Source organism: Panthera leo, chromosome B4 (assembly GCF_018350215.1).
Source record: "Panthera leo isolate Ple1 chromosome B4, P.leo_Ple1_pat1.1, whole genome shotgun sequence".
Lineage (NCBI taxonomy): Eukaryota > Metazoa > Chordata > Mammalia > Carnivora > Felidae > Panthera > Panthera leo.
The window spans coordinates 111357727-111377600 of NC_056685.1; the positions used below are offsets into that span (position 1 = coordinate 111357727).

Consider the following 19874-nt stretch of genomic DNA (forward strand, 5'->3'; position numbering starts at 1 on the left):
AAATCAAGTATTTACTCTGTAATTGTAAATGTCTGCCAATACACAGACATCAACTTTGCTGTTCACAGACATCTGAAGCACATTCTAGTTCTGTTTTCTGTAGCTTCTGTAGTCTGATTCTGCTGATATTTTGCTCCCTGAAGGCTTCCCTTTTCCACAAATGTGGTTTCACTTCTAGAATGGCGTTTGCATTACCTATGCTCCACTCAGCCTTCCAGACATTCCACGGTATTTATGAGTAATCTTAGCCTGTCCCGTTGCCTTCTCTGACAAAAACTGCAATTTCAAAGATCAGAGAGCTGAGCTTTAGAGTTGAAAAAGTAAGCAGAGGCATCCCCGGATTAAGGTGGATTTGATTAATATACAACTTTTATGCCTATGTCACCAAGACGGGAATACCGAAGAATGAACAAATATCATGGCAAATATCATGGTGACCATACCCTTCCCTACTTCTTGTTAGTGGTCATGGCTCTTTGGTGGTCTTAGGGAATTTAAAGAAACAGACCATCGAGCAGGAGAGGAGATTTACTTATTTACACAATGGTGAGACACTAACCAAGAGTAAGCCTGATTCTAAGGCATCCTTTCATAAAGATCTTGAATTTTATGCTTCCACGGTCGTCAAAGAAGATATAAGACTGGCACTTCTACCTGGAGGTTTCCAGGTAGAGGTAGGCTGGTATTAATACCACAGTTCAGGGATATTATGCAGTAAGCAGATTTTTGTGAGATGTCATAAGGACCGAACTGTCAGGTAAGACACTGATAAATCACAAAAGGGGGGTGTTGGCAGCTTCTTGTGAATTGCGTGCTGACAGAAGAACAAAGACAGAATTGTTGAAGGGGTGAAAAACCGTCTGCTGCAGGGCTCTGGGATTTAAATTTTTTTTTTTTTTCAACGTTTTTTTTTTATTTATTTTTGGGACAGAGAGAGACAGAGCATGAACGGGGGAGGGGCAGAGAGAGAGGGAGACACAGAATCGGAAACAGGCTCCAGGCTCCGAGCCATCAGCCCAGAGCCTGGAGCGGGGCTCGAACTCACGGACCGCGAGATCGTGACCTGGCTGAAGTCGGACGCTTAACCGACTGCGCCACCCAGGCGCCCCAAGGGCTCTGGGATTTAAATGAAAGTCAGTATTGATCAGAACAGGAGGCGATAGAGAGGAACACTAGGCCTGAATCCTGAATTGCAGGACAGGACACAGGCGTGGAGGAGCTCACTTGAATGCTAGGCCCAGCTTCAGACTGTTCAAGAGAAGTGAGTCTTTGGCCGTAATTTCAGAAATAACACACATCAGGTATTCCAACCAACTGGGTGGAGCACATCGGCAGGTATTACAGTGATTAAAACTCTTTCCCATTTATTTGCTTGCTTGTTTAATTAATTTTTGTAGCTGAAGAGATCTTAGGTTTCTTGGGTTAAAGGAACGTGGAAATTCTTTGTCTAGAATGAGATCTTCTTAATCACATGACATTTATTATATTATGGGAGTCAGATAAGGCCCCGGTTCAAACTAACATAAAACTTTTACAAAATATTTTAAAGGTATGATAGCATAGTTTCTCCAACCTTCTAATGCTATTCCTCCCCTGGGTATCCGGGCAGTCGATTTAACAAAGGGAATAATTTTGTTCAGGGACTCTGAATTATTCTTTGTTAGTTACAGACTTTCGATGTCATAGGATCCTGAGCTCTTGGAAGTTTACACATCAGTTGCATCAGAGACAGCTGGAGATAGCAGAATTAATTGTTACAAAGCCTTTAGTCGGGGCAACAAAAACAACCAAAGGAGCACAATGAGAGTTCATATCTGGCCATTGTCTCTACCTTGGTGAGACGGCAAACTCCTCACAGAGAGTTGGAGGAGGGGAGTCAGTACTCCACCTCTTTTGAATATTAGAAATTCAATCTCTGTAAACTCAGCCCTATGAAACCCTAATTTAGCAACAGCATTTAACATTGAGAATGTCCAAAGGGCAGGGGGTCCTGGTTTACTGCTCTAAATTTTAGCCACAAAATGTGTCCAATACAAGATTCATCTGGAGGCACATAAGCAATAGTACATATAAATAATTACAAGAAATGTATGGTTTGGGGATCTGATGGGGTAGAAGCTGATGAGAATTCACTTGTATGCAATACCGAAGTGTGTTTGTGGCAGCAGGAAGCAAGCACATCTGATGGGCATTGAGAGTCTAAGGAACTGTGCTTGTGTCTCGTTGGTCACGGTTATCTGTGTGACCTCTCTGGTTTCTACCAAGTAAGGAGGTGTATCAGTGTTCCTCAGCCATCTTTTTTTTTTTTACTCAAGCACCCTTCAGTTAAATATATAATCTATCGAAATTCCTTAGGAATTAAAAAATATATATTATTTGTGTCATATATGATAAATGATTTTAAAAGCATGTAAAATTTTCAGATCGATTTGTCTTGAAAGATTACTGTATAAATTCCTATTCCTTTTCTTTTAATATTGCTTTTATAAACATTGTGGATTAGTCACTATATATTTAAGTATATGTTTTGACTTTAGAAAATGCTTAGTTTTTAACTTCCTGAATTCTATTGTATGAGAAAAAGCATAGTTTATTGATGAACCAACTAAAAATAATGTTATATTGTGTTTTATTTGGGAGTGAGTAGACACTGAAACATATAGTAAAATTCAACTACTCATTATGCATCAGATCTTAACCAAAAATTGCTTTTGTATCTATGCTGAGAATTCTTACATTTTTCTTTAAAAAAGAGCGTTTATTTTTGTGATTTTTGTCTTTGTTTCTAAATGATGGGATAAAAGAAAATACTTCAGGCTGCTATTTACAAGCACTTCCCCACAAATAACATGCTGAGAGTTTAGAAGGTCTTTATACTAACTAACAAATTATAACTCACATTGGATAAGATGGTATTATATTTTCCCTTTCAACAATGGTTTTTGAAGTACTAGAGGTATATTGATGTGCCTCTAAAAAGTTCGATCAGACTAGCGATTTATTCATTGTTGGCCGTCTTGAAGAAAAATTTCAGAATTATCATTTTAATACTTCTTCTTAGTATGTATCAGTATCAATTATACCTTGCAAATAGTAGAAACCTATTCACAAAAACTCAAGCAGAAAGAGAATTGACTGGAGTGTTCTGGGGTGACTCAAACATCAAAGGAGGCTCAAGGTGCAGGTCTGAGAAAGAGCAAAAATGTGTAAATCTCTTCAATTTTGTGAGCTGTAGCTACTTAATAGTCCTATCAAAGTGTCATGACAGAGATGAATTGCCTTCTGCCATTTTCTCCTGTCCTTGGTCGCTCAGGTAAGAGTCAAAGTCCAAGGAAAAGGGAATCGGATTGGCCTGTTCTGGATCACATGCTCACTGCTTGGCTCTAGGAGAGTGAGGCACCTTGATTGACAGTCCCAGTTACATTGTACCCACTAGGGTAAAGGTGCTGATGCTCTCCCATGATAACTTATGGTGCTATCCTCAGAAGGTGCTGTGTGAACATGAACCACATATGTTAACATGTATGTCTTTCTGTCTCTAATCAGTGGTCCTCTACAGGTATTAAGTTATATAACAAATGATTAAGAATACAAATTATTTGAAGCTGAAGAACAAGTAAAACATTCAACTAGTAGTATTGATCTGGATAGTAAACCGACAGAATGAGTCATGAGAATATCCATCTGATCTCCACTGGCTGCCATGAATGTTCATTTAGGAAACTCTTGGAGGCTCTAAGATGCTTCCGATTAAAGCAAAACATCTGGACAATTATTTTACTTATCAATTTAAAAACACTCCTCTTCTCCCACACATAGCAGACATTTGCCATTTTAGGCTTCTTGGCATCCAATGAGCTCCTCCATGGCAACAGCATCCCAGCTTTTCATTTGATTCAAGAAAAAACAACTTTATCCCTAGCTCTAGGGATGGGCCCTGATTGACTGAAACCCAGTGAATTCTCCTGACTTCCAGGATCAGGTTCCACAAACCAACCTGGCCTAAACACAAATGAGGACACACTTTTTTGAGATTTCTAAAAAGAAAAGATTGTTGTGTTTTGCTTTCTCTTTTTCCTCAGAATTTACCTGGAGAGACATTTTCTCTGAATGGCACACAACGCTGATGCGAGGCTTGATATTGCTGAAGCCATTTGGCTACATCTCTTAATGAGAGATATTAAGTCTGAAGTCAAGGTTGATACAAACAGGAGAGTAAATAAAAAAAAAAAATCACAGAGAAACAGATCTGGAGCCCACAGGTTCAAGCTGCACCTGAAGCTGTCACTACCTGTGGGCTTACATGAACACAAAATCTATTTGATTATTTATGCTAGTTTGAGTTGGAGTTACTGTTGCTACATACGAAATAATCTTAATTGCTACAATGCCAGAAAACCTCTGAGGGCCCCAGAGTCTATGAACTGTTGATCGCAAAATGCTGGATTACATGATATCTAAGGTCATCTCCAATAATAAAAATTTTGTCCTATTACTGGTAATAGGTAGTGTTACTGAAGGCAAGCTGTAGACGTGTGAAATGACCTAGGCATTCTGCAATGGATCTCAGCCTTGTTGCTGAAGTACATTTACTATCTAATTAGCTATTTTTAATTCAGAAAGAGGAACTTTCTTGATTTATTTTTCTTTTTGTGTTCTGTGTGGTTGAATATTTGTGGCTCTTAAACTGTAGTTCTCTTTTTATATATCATCTTCTGCACAGTTTCAAATTTTATTAATAATCTCAACTTTTGTCTTTTGTTGAGAAACAGGAAATTTGAAGACATATTAGGTATTTGATAAATACATGTTTAATTGAAGTTATGATTTTATCAATGGCCTATGCCAAAACTAGTGGTTCTCAAACTTGGCCACACATTAGAATCACCTGGGTAGTTTTGAAATAGCGGTTCTTAAAAGTTCAGCATACACCAGCTTATCTAGTGGGCTTGTTAAAAACACAGATGTTGTGGGCCCATCTCAAGTTTCTGATTCAGTAGTTCTAGGGTGAGGCCACAAAGTTTGCATTTCTAACTAGTTCCCAGGTAATACCGATGCTGCTTGTCTGGGAACCACTGCTCTAAAACACGTTCATCCTATACTATTTACGTCAGAATCTCCATGGTGGGGTGATTTCTGACACTCGCCAGATGATGCTGATGGAGAACCAGGTTGAGGACCAGTGTTCTCAACAGAGGAAGGTGGCTGGCTTTTATCTCCCGATTAAGTACTTACAGAGGCCCTTTTACTATCCCAATAAAAAATTCTTTGAAATACCTCAAATGAACTCTTTGCCCCCCCCGTCTCCCTAGGAAAAATTAATAAACTTAAATTAAAAAAAAATACTGAAGTTAACTACTCAGAAGACTCACAGGCCACGTATCAGCCATCTTGCTCCAAGGAGAACTATAGATCAACACAAAAGAATTTCTGCAATGATTTTAGCAGAGTCCAACTGAGAAAACAAAAGTTGTCATGTATGAGATTAGTAACTGCTGGAGGCACAGAAGGAGGAGGTGGTATTTATCAGAGCTCGGTGGCCTGGGATCCCAGAGGGAAGCTGGAACCGGGGTGGGCTCTTTCTTTTTTTTTTTTTTTTTTTTAATTTTTTTTTTTCAACGTTTTTTTTTTTTTTATTTATTTTTGGGACAGAGAGAGACAGAGCATGAACAGGGGAGGGGCAGAGAGAGAGGGAGACACAGAATTGGAAACAGGCTCCAGGCTCCGAGCCATCAGCCCAGAGCCTGACGCGGGGCTCGAACTCACAGACCGCGAGATCGTGACCTGGATGAAGTCGGACGCTTAACCGACTGCGCCACCCAGGCGCCCCCGGGGTGGGCTCTTTCACCTGCTGCTGCAGTTAAGGAGGAGAGAGAATTCCCGCTAGAAATGATCCCCAAGGCAGAGAACGGGAAATACCGCCCCTTCTCTCTTCTTTCTGCATCTCTGATAAGCCTTTCTCATTGCTTACATATAATAGGATGGCGGTTGACAAAGGGGTCTGGGAAAAAACAGCCTGTTGGTCAGACCTTCTGCATACAGAGCAGAGCAGAAGAGGGGGAAGCTTAGGACTGAACGTGAGGGCAAAGGTGCCAAGGACCAACACTGCTCTTATTTCTGGGACAATTCAGTCTCTTATTGATAAAATTGGTTGAAGGAACATCCATACATTAGATTAGGTATTTCTAATAACATTTGGAATCTTTCACTACTTATATTGGAATTTTAATCCAGCCTTAAAAATGTGTGTTTATGTATGTGATATGTGTATTTGTTGTATGCGTGTACAGTCTCCTTTAGCCAAAGGGCAAACTATTCTAAACACTATAGCCGCCTTTTAAAGTAAACACAAAAAGATTCTCCTAGTGTCTGGAATGGTGGCTTTTCTAAACTCTCCCTTTTTCATAGAAAGTAAGGAGTTGACTAGGACTGGGATGATCCCTACCACGGGCTCTAAGATATTGGTATTTCCTTTGACTTTTTTTTGTTTTCTAAACCACAGAATGACCCCATATGCTTCCTTGACTATTAGGGTTAAACTCTCAAACTTCCCATGAACAGGACCCTTACTTCAGTTTTTGATGCACTAAACCCCCGCTTTACATAAGAAAGAGTGTTGAGTGTACTAAAATCCAGTTAAAGAAGATTTCTTGAATTCTACTGCAAACAAAGAGCCATTCTGAGTTGGCTTGAATCTATCATCTGAATGGTATACAGGGTTAAATTTTCCAGTTAATCTGCCTTTCTGCACTCTCTCCATAAACTCATCAGCAGATCTTTCTGTCCAGATTGGTTATTTGTCTGAAACTGTTTTCTCCATGAATGCCTATCATGTTTTTCAGTGTCCAGAATATCAGCCATAATGTTATAATATGATAGACAATATATATAAATATATAATGTTATTAACTATCATTAATCATTGACTCTTCATCAAATTCTAGCCCTTCTGAGAGGATCAGTTTTAGGACCTCTCCTAACTGTTCCACATTAAGGAATTAATAACTTTATTAGCTTTAGTCCAGACCAAGAGCAGGTGACCCATCTCATCTGGGGCCTGTTAGTTAATTAGCAGGTATAGATTATATATGCCTTGTAAAAGTACTGTTCTTTGGCTCACTCAACTCCATTCTGACCTTTGGGTCATGCCTTATTGAAGAAAAGGGGCTGGAAAGTCAAAGCCTGCATTTCTCAGCTTCCCTCACAGCTGAGATTTCCCCAGATCTCCGCTTGAAATTCGGAAGTCAGAAGTCAGGTGGCTGTGCTTCTCTTGTTGCTTTGGGCAGACTTCGACACAGAGAATTTGGTTCTTTGCAGCAAGGCTGTTTCTAACTTCTTGGGTGTTGAGAGGTGGGACACAGAGCATCCCTTTTGCTGATGTGGATTGCAGCTAGGGGGGGTGTGCTCCGGAACGAACAATCGCATTTCCCCTATTTTCTGATCTTCTGATGGCAGAAACAGCAGCTCCCATATAAGCTCATCGTTATATCTGGGAATCACTCTGGACGCGAAGACTAGATCTTGCTCTTCCAGCTCTGTGCGTACCTGTTCCTCTGTATCCGCCACTTTTCTGACAGATGAGCTGACGTGGTTCTGTATCTTCACTAGACCTTAAAATGCTACAAAACGCTAAGTAATGCAAATGGCAGTATTGCCCCTGAGTTTAGAAACAGACTTCACACTTACAAAAAATTCTATCCTAAGAGGAGTCAGGGAAGTACAGTAGATTGAAAGATTCTGGCCTGCTAAATTTGCTCATGGGTTTGGTTTACGTTATTTTAAAATTTTAATGTTAGTTGTTTATTTTTGCCAATGTTACATACATAAATATAATTTTAAAAGTCAAAATTTTTGTTTTTACTAGACTTATAACACCAACAACAGTTACCTGTGTCTACTTCTCTGAGCCCCATATTCCCTTCTCACAGATGTTTTAGCAATGTCTTCTGGTGTCTACTTTTCATCTTTAAATAGCATCTCTATGTTGTTATTTCTTGAGTTTTTCCATTTTATTTATTATCTTCTGACTTCCTTCTATGAAAGACGAAAGCTTACCTCTTCTCCATTTGTCCCTTACCAATGAACACCTTCACACATTTCCTTTCTCCTTTGCTTTTACAGATACCATTTTTTTTTAGTAGGAAAAGTCTTTTCTGTTTACATTGTTATGACTATGTCAACATTATTTACAACCGAACCAAGTACCACATAAGGCTCACATTTCCTTTCTAGCACATTAAAAAAGTTTTTTCCTCTAAGGTAATAATTACTTTTTTTAAAAATTGAAGTGTAGTTGACACACAATGTTACATTAGTTTATACTGTTTCGTGAATATATTCTTGTCTCATGTCACATTTTCAGGCAATCATTACATTTAATGTATATATAGTACTTAAGGGTCAGACTATATCACAATTTACTTAACCATTTCCTTATGCAAGCTGCTGATATTTTTGTTGTTAACACACAATGCCAATGGACAGCTTTACATACATCTATGGCCAAATTTCGGACGACGTCCTTAGGATAAATTCTGAAAAGGATAATTATAAAATCAATGAATTTTAAGGCCCGTGGTACATATTGACAGGCTCAATATTATTATTTAATTAAGAACTTTATAATTATCTTCATTTGGGGGGTATAGAAAACTTCTCCAAAATTAGTCCCATTTCTGTTTACTTTTCTTTCCTTAACAGAACTATTGCTGAATGTGAATATACCCATAACTGGCATTGTGAGATCTTGGGACTGAGAAAGCTGAGACGGCAGGAGGAGCTCGTAAGGAGTCACTCTCTGCAAAAAGAAGTAATACGTTACTCAGTAATTCTGGGTAGAGTACTCTCTGCTAAGTAAGTACTGTGAAGTCGTAGCCAGGATTCCTAGCTGCTCAGGGTTTACTGAAACCGTCTCTTAGTTTGGTAAAGCACACTGAAAAGGCAGAAAAGAGTATTATGTAAAATCACACTTTGAGTAAAACCCAGTGTTTTGGACTGAATTGTGTCTCTCCTCGCTGCCAAATCCACATGTTCAAACCCTGACACTGACTTTGACTAGATTTGGAGCTGGGGTATTTAAGGTTATATGAGGTCATAAGGGTGGGGCCTACTCTGATAGGACTGGTGGTCGTGTAAGAGGAGGAAGAGCTAGTCCCTCTCTCTTCATGCCTGCACAAAGGAAGGGACATGTGGGGACACAGCCAGGGAATGGGTGGCCATTGGCAAACTGGGAAAGGTGGTCTCACCAGAAATGAGCCCTGTCACACCTTGATGTTAGATCTCTAGCCTGCAGAACTGGGAGAAAATACATTTCTGATGTGTAAACCACCATCTGTGGTATTTTGTATGGTAGCCTGAGTCGACTAACATGCTCAGAAACTTGAAAATTTGTATTGAAAAAAAAAAAAATTGTCTCTTGAGGCCAGGGAAACAAAAGCAAAAATAAACTATTAGGACTACATTGAAATAAAAAGCTTCTGCACAGTGAAGGAAACAATCAACAAAACTAAAAGGTAACCTAAAGAATGGAAGAAGATATTTGCAAATAACATATCTAATAAAGGGTTAATATCCAAAATATATAAAGAATTTATATAAAATATATAAAATTTATATATAAATATATATATAAGTGTATATATATAGATAGATATATATAATATATAAAGAATTTACACAACTCAGCAACTCAACAATGTGAACAATGATAGGGATTTATTCACCTTTGTAATACAAATGGGCTACAATGTGTCTTGTTATGGCTCCTTTTTCATTATTTTTATAATACAAATCTTTTAAATTTGAAGACTCAGTTCTTCATTTCAGTCAGTAAAAATTTTTTCTATTATATATTCAACTTTGATTTTGCTCTTTTGATTCAGGGTTCTTCAATAATACTGATGTAGTCATTTATTGAATCTCTATTCTCTGGACTTTATTCCTATCACCTTTAAATTTTTTTCTTTTCATTTTCCAAAAAGCCTTCTAAATTTTGACTTTCAAGTCATTAATTCAATATCTTTTTTGTCTCAGTTTTGCTAATGATTAAGTTTTATTACAGCCTTCTATTTTAGTTCAGTCTTTTCATTTCTAGTATTATTTAAATATTGCCTTATTCCAATTCTGTTTTTATCACCCCTTTTGAATTTTAATCCTAATTCAAAGTTTTTTAATCTTCTGTTATCCTATCAAAAAGATCCAGAAGTTTTTTTTTTCTTTCATTGTGATGAGAATTTCCCTTGTGCTAAAGAATGTCATAGGCCCTCATGTTTGTTTGTTTGTTTCCTGCTTACTCATCCTGTTCCAAGGTGTTTGCCAATAGATAGGGCCTTTGGCTTCTTATCTGATTTATGGCTTATTGGTTGTCAGTATAGCTGACTTTTTAGATTTCCATTTGGGGGCAAATTAATGTTCACCAGTCCTAGACGATTTAAGTGCTGCAGGCTGACCGGATTGAGATGGATTCTATGCCACTCAAAGTATCTATTGTTTGATACGTGTTATTTGGATCCAGGGAGTAAAAGCAAAACTAGAAACGCCATATTTGACTAACAAGATTGTTCTTATTTTCACTTCCGTCTGTACTACATTACTTGTTGAAGCTGTTTCCAAGCATGCAGTGTATCTATTGTCACCACGAGCTCCTCTTGCTACACACACACACACACACACACACACACACACACACGTGTCTCATTCTGCAAAGAGAGGAAGGTAACGATGAGGGCCGGGTTGGGGTATAGCACACTCACTCCTTCCAAAGGTTATCTGAGTCCTGAATAGCATCTATTGCCTGGCATTCTGGCAAGTACTGATCCTCAGTCTTTGATCTGCATGATACACAGTGAAAGAAAGCTCATCCTATATTCTCTATGTTGTCAACTTTCTCTATTTAAAGTGGTTGCTGATTATGATTTACAATTCATCTCCCTAGTTCCTTCAGTTAATGGAATTTTCTGTTTCTTGTGGTAGGATGACTGTCAGTTATAGTTTTTGTTGTCATCAATTTTTGTCTTTCTTTTGCCTTCACAGGTATTTTAGCAAGCCATTGGGACAGTCTGCAGCCTGGGCTGCTAGTCAAGTGTCAGTTTTTCACTGGATTTCGATTTTAAACATTGGTAGACAAGTTGTGTCCTGGTATCCCTTAATTTCCAATTTGAATATCATCCCGATAAACTGAGTATATATCTTCCCGCCTTAGCAAACAGGGATACTAGCACCCTCCTCTATTCTGGTGACATAGTTTTATTCTTATTCAGCAATAAGAATAAGAACTAACTGAAATGATGTTAACTATTGTCAGAAAATGCAATTTCATATCAACTATGCCAAAATTAGAATCATGATTTTGATAGCTATTCTTCAGGATTCAGGTCGACAAGACTAATCACCTATTCAACAGGTCAATTCTTAAAGTTATCAGAGGTATATTTTACAACGAATTCACTTTTCCTGGGCAAAAAGGGTTTAGTGTCATTCAAAATTGTATTTGGCAGGAGACAAGGTATTTAATAAATGTTTAGGTCAGCTATCAGCTTCTACCTAACTTGAAATTCTAGGCCTGTATTACTTCTACTGTGATACATGATGAGCAGTTGACTTTAGACAAGTATTCACTGAGATATTCAGTATGATGAAATGTTACTTCTGTAAGAAAATTTTAGCTCTGTAGAGTTCCAGTAGGAAATGGAGTAGTCAGTGCTGTCCCCCAGACTACGAACAGTCCCCCAGTCTGCTGTCCTCCAGTGAGACTACGAACAGTTCTCTTTTTGACAAACTCCTCTGAATTTGTATGGCAGACTTGAACACGTGTAGAAGTAATATGCTTTATGGGAATATATTTGTTAATTATTGCCACATAACAAGCTACCTCAACAGTTAGTAGCTTTAAACAACAAGGATTTAACAAGCTCACAATTCCACAGGTTGGCAATTTGGGCTAGGCTCAGTTAGGCAGTTTCTTTGGTTTATAGAAAGATTGTTCATTTGTCTGCAGTCAGGTCACCTGGGAGTTGGCTGGCCTGAAATGACTCATTCACATGTCCAACAGATGGTTCACTGTAAGGTTGGGCAATGGGAGGCACCTGGGTGCATCCAGCAGGCTAGAACGGGCTTCTTCACATGGAAGGGCAAAGAGTTCCAGGTAAGGAGGAGAAAGCATCAAGACCTCCTGAGGCCTGGACTAGGAGCTGGGAGAATGTTGCTTCTGTGGCATCCTGTTTTGGTCAAAGCAACAGATAGGGTGGAGAAATTAACCATAACCTCTTAATGAGAGCAGCGGCTAGACAGGTATATAGAGAGGAGTGGAGACTGGGGCTAGTTTGCAAGCTATCAGAGAATTATATCTAATAGGGAGGCAGCTTGAAAATCAGTAAGTATATTTGTTTCCTATTACTGCTGTAACAAATTATACAAACTTAAATACAACACACACTCACTTTTTTACAGTTCTGAATGTCAGATACGTGAAGTCTGTTTCCCTGTTTGAATCAACATGTCAGCAGAGCTGTATTCTTTCTAGAGGCTCCAGGGGAGTCAGTCTTTTGCCTCTTTCATTTTGTGGTGGCTACTGGTGTTCCTTGGTTTGTGGCTCCAATCTCTGCTTCCATGGTTACATTACCTTCTCCTTTTTTTATGGTTAGATCTCCGTTTGCCTCCCTCTTTTAAGGATACATGTGATTATGTTTAGTTCATCTGGGTAATTCAGGATAATTTCTCCATCTCAAGATAAGACTTCATTTAAGTCTTAAGACAACTTAATTACATCTGCAAAGTCCTTTTTCCCCCTACCATATAAGGTAACATTTATAAATTTCACAGTTCAGGATGTGGATATCTTTTGGAGAACCACAGTAAGGGATGCACCTGTGAAATAGTGTCCAGTTATCTAGTATCACATATTTTTTTCCTTGGTCAAAACTAAACCCAAGTGGCAAGTAAATCTGACCTGATTCACCTAAAATTATACAAGAAAACATTATCTTTGTCACTGCAAATTAGGCACCAATAGGATATGGATCTTCTTTCAATCTAAGGCAGAGAATACTTACAGTCCACACATTCAATATTCCTCTATTCTACAACTTTATGGAATACATGAAGAGCCAGACACTGTTATGCTAGGTTCTGGAAATCCACCGGTGAACAAGAGTTTACATTTTAAATTGCCTTGTCCAATATGGTAGCCACTAGCCACATGAAGCTACTGAACACCTGAAATGTGTTCATTTGATATGCAATATGTTGCCAGTGTAAAATATATGCAAGATAGGGGAGCCTGGGTGGCTCAGTTGCTTAAACATCTGACTCTTAATTTCAGCTCAGGTCATGATCTCATGGTTCAGTTTGTGAGACTGAGCCCCACATCAGGTTCCACGCTGACAGTGTGGAGCCTACTTGGGATTCTCTCTCTCCTTCTCTCTCTGCCTCTCTCTCTCAAAATGAATAAATAAACAAACACAAGATTTTGAATACTCAACAGGATAAAAGGAATATGAAATATCTCAGTTTTTATATTGTTTTCATATTGATATGGTGGTATTTTAGATATATCGATCAAGTTAAATACAATTTATAAAGTTAGCTGGGTTTCTTTTCACATTAAAAAAACTTTTTTTTTCATGTTTATTTGGTTTTGAGACAGAGAGAGAGCATGAGCAGGGGAGGGCCAGAGAGAGAGAGAGAGAGAAAGGGAGACACAGAATCTGAAAGAGGCTCCACGCTCCGAGCTATCAGCACAGAGCCCGATGTGGGGCTTGAACCCACGAACTGTTAGATCATGACCTGAGCCGAAGTCGGACACTTAACTGACTGAGCCACCTAGGCACCCCTCTTTTCACATTTTTTAATGAGGCAACTGGAAAGTTTAAAATTACATATGTGGCTTGATTTACATCATATTTCTATTAGACAACACAGTTCTAGAAGTCGGGAAAATAGAATAAATGAAGTACTAATAATGTTTAAAAATAAAATCTAGTGATAGAGAATATACTAGTAGGCTTCTCTAGACTGGGTGCTCAAGGAGGGACTCACGTGACTTTTGAGCTGGGACCTGATTTATATTAAAGCATTAGTTACATACAGATTTTTGGAAACTTGTTCAAGGTAGAGTTAAGAGAAAAAATATTTTCTTGGTTGAAAGGTTTTTTTCAAGTGTAAAACCCTAGTGTGGGGAACAAATTTGGTTGGTCAGACCAAAGAAATCCAGTGAGCACGGAGGAAAACAGAGTAGGAGAACATTGGAAAGTTAAGAGTAAACCAACCCATTTTAAGGTCAACAGAAAGCTCAAACTCAAAATTTGTCCTATTCAACTTCCTTTGAACTCTCAAATTAGATCATTAATATTTGAGCGAGAAAAGGGCACTGTTACTAATGTAGCTGTGTGAACTCCATAAGCCATTTGCTTCTTTGCCTCAGTTTTCCTATCTGTAAAATGGAGTGGCAATAATTGTACTGACCTCATAGAGTTTTTGTAAAGATTAAATGAGATCATGCATATGCACACATTTAAGTGATTTGTGTTGCCTACGACTAGTGTCGATTCCATATCAAGTTAGATCATTAGAGAGGTAGGTATATATTACTTGAATAACTTACAGAAATGCCCTTTTTGGAATATAATTAAATGTGCTATCAGTTTCATCAATGGTTGCTCTGAGAATGGGTCAAATGCATGATATCTTTGCTTTTCTATTAAACTATCTCTGCCCACCAGGCTATTAAACATTCCTTATAGGAGATTCCGTGTCACAAATTTCTTCTGAGAGTTCAGTACAAAAAAAAATCTCCTGCTGGATTAGTATATACCATTTTATTAGAAGAGAAGCAAAAAAGAGGCCTAAAAATGTAAAAAAGAGGTAAAAAAAAGAAGAAAAAGCCCTCATTATTATCTTTCTTTTAAATTGTATTAGCTGATAGGACTCTCAGTTAAATTTCTACTTGGTTTTGGGTTAGTGTAAGTTTATGGGATTTATAATAGAATTACTTTCCATAGGCCATATGTATTGTTACAGGCCTTCTTTCATTATTTTAAAAGCTTATGACGTGCGTATGTTATTATATAGTACTTAAATCATTTTAAAAATAGTTTAAGCATAAATTAAATAAAATATATAAAGCATTGGTTCTATGAGAAAATACATTTCCAAGCTTCACAGAACCGAGTCATAAAAGAATTTTTGGAACATAGCCTTTTAGAAGTTCAGGAATTCCTCATATATTTGGGGTGGTGGGTATTCTAAAATATCTTATTAAATCCTCTCTTTAGATGATGTGTTTCCTAAAAAGAGAACAGATTTAAGACCTTATTGATTGGGTGATACAAAACAAAGGAACTTTGGAATTAATTTTTATATAAAAACATTATTTGTTGAAGATAAAAAGAAGCCATATGACATTTTTTTTAAATCTAAGGGCACCTTTCTCAGAATTCATTCATTCATTCATTCATTCATTCATTCATTCAGTAGGTGCCTGTTAAAGGCCTATTTGGTATTAGAGCTCTAAATACAGAGATAAACTGAAGTGTCTGTGAGATGAGGCAGGAGTTTTCTGGAGTCAGCTAATGGAGGGCTTTGTAAGAGAAGCGTGGTGTGGAGTTAAAATTTCATCCTGAAGACAATATGAAACCACTGAAACATTTTAGGCACAGAAATGACATGATCAGATTTGGTTTGTAGAATGGACTTTGACAGCTATTTAAGAGATGAATGCATGGTGGGGATGGGGAAACAGGGGCAGGTGAGCGGGTAGGATTGCACATAGACCAAATAAGGAGTTTTTTCGTAAGAACTAGGAGAAACATTTTGAGAGTGTCAGTGAGCACAGGAAACAGGGGCCACAAACAAGAAACATTTAGAAAGAATTGAGAGAGAATTTGGCAGAATTGTCTGGAATGACTAAAGCTTCCAACTTGGGCAATGGAGCAGATAATACTGGTATTCGTGGGGACAAGGAGTGAGTGATGTGAAGGCTGGTGGGATTTGATACAATACAGCTGGTTTGGGACCTGTTGAAACTGTAATGCCTGTAGGACAGCTGAGTTGTTTGTGGATTTAGTGATCAGGAATGGAGACAGAGATTTGGGAGATATTAAATCATTGACAGTAATTGAGGGCATAGGTATAGATAAGATTTGCTAAAAGAGTATACCCACAGAAAAGGTTGTTGACAATGGGACCTTGAGGATTAATAGCATTTAGGAGGGAGAATGGAAGGGAGGGAGCTAATCTAACATGTGAATGAGTCAACAGGGAAAATCCAGAGAATGTGGCCTTTGGAGGGGAGAATTTTAAGGAAGGAGTAGTTTATAATGTCAAATGCTAGAGAGAGGTCAAGTAAGATAAATAGAAAGAATACTTTGGAATCTGAAATTAGAATATGGTATCAGAACAAGTTGAGCAAGACAGAGGTGGTGAAAACAGAGTCGGTATGAAAAATGAATGAGGGATGAACAACTGGGAGACCACGAGTTTAGACTTGGGGTTCTGAGAGGGAGAAAGGAGAGCTGTGGTTAGTTGTGGGGGGACACAGGGAGGAGGCAGAATTGTTTTATTACTGGAACTGGGGACTACAACTTTCTGTTGAGTAAACCCACAAGTGAAGAGTGGATATTTGGTGGCAGAAAGTCCCTGATGTGGGACAGGGGACTGAGTCCAGACCACTACCTTTCCATTTTAATTCTGTTGAAATGTTATATAGCTCCACAATAATAGGGTAACTTACATGTGTCCTTCATCAATTAATAATCTTCATTTATAGCCGATGGGAATTTCAAGAAATGATTCATTTTCTTTATACTTTCAAAAAGAATAATATCTATCGTCATGGCCCTCATAAAAGTCTTTGGAGTTCCATTTTTTTCTTTACTCATTCTTCAGATTTTATGACACACTAGGATTTGTTCGCCATTAATTCAACCAAAATTATGCGTAGCGTCAGGGATATGATGGTGAGTGAAATGCAGTACCTGCTTTTGAGACACACAGGGCTTCTAGTTGGATCTGGGTACCTACCTAGGTACTTGTGATTACTGCTGGTGATAGCAACGTGATGGTAACATGCTGGTGATAATGATGTGGTCCTTAGTCCATTTGTCTGTTTAGTATGATTGTGGCAAAATAAAGTGTCAAATTCTCTTTTGCGTGTTCTTTTATTAGAAGTTCTAGGAAATAGTCCTGTAGAATTGTTCATATGCAAATGAAGTAGTACTATTAAAACACAAAACAATTCTTCACAAGAAAGTGCTTTTAAGGACGTCAGTTTCTTTTTGTCCTTTTTCACTGTTAATTGAGTGTCTTGAGGATAAGGATCTTGTCTGGTACTTTACTTTCAAGATATGCTATATTGGGAAATGCACAGTATTTAGGACTCAGAATACCTGGGGTCAATTAGTAATCAGCCGTGTAACTTACCAGCTGAGAGACCTTGAGGACATCATTTAATTAGCATCCAGAAAATGAAGATAACACCTGTCTTGCCTACCTCTTAGGGTTTAAAGAAAAAAAAAATGTTTTTCTTTAAACAATCCAACGCATGAGAGGGTTCTTTATAACTTAAAAGGGCTGTGTAGTTGGTTTGGGAGGGTCCCAGAATCCTAATGTCCTATAGTTCTGCTGATGCCTAAAGTTTTTCCTGTAGGGCAGATAATAACTTCTCTGTTTTGCCTCCACAGATTGGAGTTGGGTTCTGTCCTTTGTAATGGAAAAAGTCCTGACTTACCACCTGAGGCTTGGTCTGAATCAGATGAACGTGGCAACATGGCTCAATAAAGCTAACACATATAGAACATCTTCTGGGGAGCGAGCACAGAGCCAGGAACTTCCCCAAATATTCTCGCAGGGTGCAAGGGTGGCAGTGCGGTATGGACTGACTGGACACTGGGAGGCCAACTGTGGAAGCTGAAGGCAAAATTGTAATGATGCCCTGCCTGGTTGTGCTCAAATTAAACCTCTGACTGGTTAAGTTCTAGATCTGCTGCCCCTGGTGGGAACACAAGTGTGTTCTTATTGAGAGAAAGAAATGGCTCTTCCACTATCAAGAGTCAAGATTATTATTTAAGGAAAGAGATATGCGGATCAAATTGTAGAAGCTGGGAATTCTAGTTGGTTTGGGGGAGCAGAATAGACTTTGGAGGGAAATGAAATCAGGCTTCCCTGTGGTAAATTAGCAGTTACAGTCTTGTACACAGGAAGCTGAAAAGGAATCATCCACCAGTGCCGGATCTCTTAAGCAATTAAATACCCTGGCTACCCAGGGTACTCTTTCAGAGGGCATTAATGATTGACAGTACCTGTGGAATGATCCATGTTGTATGTACATCATTCTGTAATTAAAGTTTTCTTCTGCCCTCTCTTGACTTCTGTGACTTGACACATATTGCTTACCTTGTACACATAATACTAGCAGCTTCTGTATTTTGAAAGGGCTTGGATTCTAGATATGAAGTCATTGGTCATTAACTTTTTGTTAAGCACCTGCCAAAACATAACCACGTAGACGCTTAATGAGTAACAGCATTTGCCCTGAGCTTATTGATCCCATGGAAAGGTTTTGGCACTCATACCTATCAAGTCATATGTACTTTAATCAACATATTCTTCCCAATTGTGTCTCCTACTTTTGGACAGCGTCACCTCTTTCCATATCACTACAGTAAAAAAATACAATTGCGCTTACAAAGAAATGCAATTTCTCCCACAAAAACTAGTTTCTATGGAATTACATGATCAAGCATGAATACGTTAGGACTTGCGGCCTATCTCCTTTCAGGAGACAGGCCTGATGTTTTTATGCCTTGCCTAGTTCCACGGCTCATGTAAATAATACTTACCAAGCAGCTAGAGCCCTTAGCTGGCTGCATGCTTAATCCTACCGAGGGCTCAAATCAGGTTCACCCCTGCAAGTGTTGGCAAATGTCCAGCAGAGAGTGAGGCTGTTTTGATCATCTTATCTCATGTGAGGAAGCACAGCAGGAATGGGTAAGAGCAAAGACTTTGGAATCCTACAGAGCAGGATCCAGACACAAAGCTCTCCTTTATCCTAACTTCGAACCTGGGCAAGTCACTTCAACCCTTTAAGCCTCAATTTCTTCATCTGTAAAATGAAGGTTGGTTGAACCACCTCATTGTTCTAGGATTAAATGAGTTAATAGAGGTATAAATAGCTTAACAGAGTGCCTTCTACAGGGTAATCACAGATAACTACCACTGGCTATCATTTATGGCCCAGGGGTAGATCAAACAAAACTCATATGGCTTTCTCAGATCCTTGTCTCTAAATTAAATCAATGGTTCTAAACTGGGGGGCAATGTTTGCCCTCCCACTCCCATTCACAAAGACATTTGGCCAGGTCTGGAGACATTTTTGGTTGTCCCAACTCACAGCGGGGGTGGAGAGGGGTGGAGAGGCTGCTACTGGCATCCAATGGGTAGAGGTAGTGGGATATTTCGTTTGTAAACTTTGGGGATTGCATAGACAACCCTCCCATCCTCGTTCCCCCTTAGTGAGGAATTATCGGTTCAAAATGTCAATAGTGCTGAGATAGAGAAACTCTGAAGTAAATGGAAAGGAATCCTTCCACAGATGAGTCACACATCAATCCTCATCAAAAAACCAGTGTATCAACAAGTATTTGCCGCTCTTGTGTTCCAGGTATCATATCATCAGCTTTTTGCAGTTTAATGCAGCATCTTCTCATATATTAATCTACTCATTCTGACAAAAGCCCTGAAAAAACAAGCTGGGCTGGCATGAACCACCCCCCTCACCCCCTTTCTCTGCTGCAGACGAAAAGTCAGGCTGAGAGGTTGACTTTCTTAGAAAAACACAGATGGTAATTAAACCCAGATGTTGAGTCCCAAATACAGTGTTT

General features: G+C 38.6%; 1 long non-coding RNA gene across 1 annotated transcript; it reads left to right on the plus strand.

Annotated features, from left to right (window-relative positions):
• The first annotated feature begins 1116 nt into the window (after positions 1 to 1116).
• LOC122223704 lies at positions 1117 to 17965 on the plus strand. The gene is made up of 3 exons (XR_006204406.1): positions 1117 to 1335; positions 8701 to 8853; positions 17676 to 17965. It is a non-coding gene; the product is annotated as an uncharacterized LOC122223704 (long non-coding RNA).
• The last annotated feature ends 1909 nt before the right edge of the window (positions 17966 to 19874 follow it).